Source organism: Daktulosphaira vitifoliae, unplaced genomic scaffold (assembly GCF_025091365.1).
Source record: "Daktulosphaira vitifoliae isolate Bord-2020 unplaced genomic scaffold, ASM2509136v1 Scaffold_1, whole genome shotgun sequence".
Taxonomy (NCBI): domain Eukaryota; kingdom Metazoa; phylum Arthropoda; class Insecta; order Hemiptera; family Phylloxeridae; genus Daktulosphaira; species Daktulosphaira vitifoliae.
In genome coordinates, this window is record NW_026099572.1 from 31,894,295 (window position 1) to 31,895,030 (window position 736).

Here is a 736-nt window from a genome sequence, read left to right on the forward strand (position 1 = left end):
GACGACGGGGCTATGGCAAGGGGAGGAGTATTTCGGATGGGTTAAAATAATAGTACTTGTGCATAGAAGATCCGGCAAAGCGTTAAACGGTACGGCTGCCTAGGTCGTCAATGCTAGTGCACATTTCTAATACATTCCCGCCGACACTTTCGACTTGAACCGAGGCCATTAGTTCGCCGCAACCAGTTAATTTTAATAAATATAATTCATTGTTTACAAACAATTGACCATTCAACATGGGCGCAGATTTTATTAGGTTGCGTCAAATCCAACGTGTGCCGTCAACGACTGTGCGTTTAGGACGGCAAAGTAAATTAAATCGTATACAATAGGCCCGTTGAAAAAATAAAAACAATAACACAAGACATAAAAATCAGGTTACACTAGTTGCAACAAAATAAGAAGTGTATATTTTTTTAACGCCACACTCGGTTGTGTAATGGGCTACTGATTCGCGAATTATTTGACCTACGTTACGGTATAATAAAGTAACACTATGGAACTGATTGATACACAAAGTAAACTATTACACGGTAGGTGCTATTATTATAAGTCATGTCGTCACAGCAAACGGCGTGTACATACGACGACGCGGAGGTACAGGCCAGTCTCGTCTTTGAACGACTTTAAGTAAACATCAAGACTATATTTAACCGTAACTGATGACTAAATGTGTGTCTCTGCGCGTGAGGTCGTCAACAGCGGAAGAGAACACATCGAAAACAGACCAAAGGCT